The sequence below is a fragment of the Cicer arietinum genome, chromosome 1 (genome assembly GCF_000331145.2).
Source record: "Cicer arietinum cultivar CDC Frontier isolate Library 1 chromosome 1, Cicar.CDCFrontier_v2.0, whole genome shotgun sequence".
In the NCBI taxonomy this organism is placed as follows: Eukaryota; Viridiplantae; Streptophyta; class Magnoliopsida; order Fabales; family Fabaceae; genus Cicer; species Cicer arietinum.
In genome coordinates this window covers 17,442,068-17,442,745 of record NC_021160.2, presented here as the reverse complement: position 1 = coordinate 17,442,745, position 678 = coordinate 17,442,068, and positions in this window count along the sequence as shown.

Sequence of the window (678 nt, the reverse complement as noted above, 5' to 3'; positions counted from 1 at the left end):
GAATACAAAGGTTTTGAACTTAAGTAGTTGTTTTTAACAAGTTGATTATAATAATGACTATCACACTATAAGAATTATGTAATTTTAACTTATATAAATTATTTATAAATAAATTATAAAATTATATATTTTAAATTATATTAAATAAATAATAATGGATAAAAAATTATTTTAGTTACAATAGTAAAAAAAAATTGAAAAAAAAATGATAAACTGTAAGCTCATAGCTACTTGAATTAGCTTGTCAAAAACTTATAAAAAAAATGCTATAAACTATAAAATCATAAATAACTATTGCCAAACAAAAGTTTATAACTTACGAGCTATAAACTATAAACTCGTTTCTTTGCCTTATCAACCTTAATAAGAATCAAATATGTTATGATGCATAAATACGAGTATGGTACTGATATCGGATATGAGTATAAGTACAAGATATGTAATTTTAAGAAAAATCAAAGTGAGGATACATCAATGAAAAATATAATTTTCTTTTATATAATTTAATTAAGAGAGCTAATTTATTTAATTCACAATAGAAAATCACAATAACAATTTAAAATATTAAAAGATTGTGTTCAATTACAATAATAAATAAATTCATACACATAAATAATATTATATCTGGTACTTCATTAGTATTGGTGTACTAGTATACACTCAAAATATATATATATA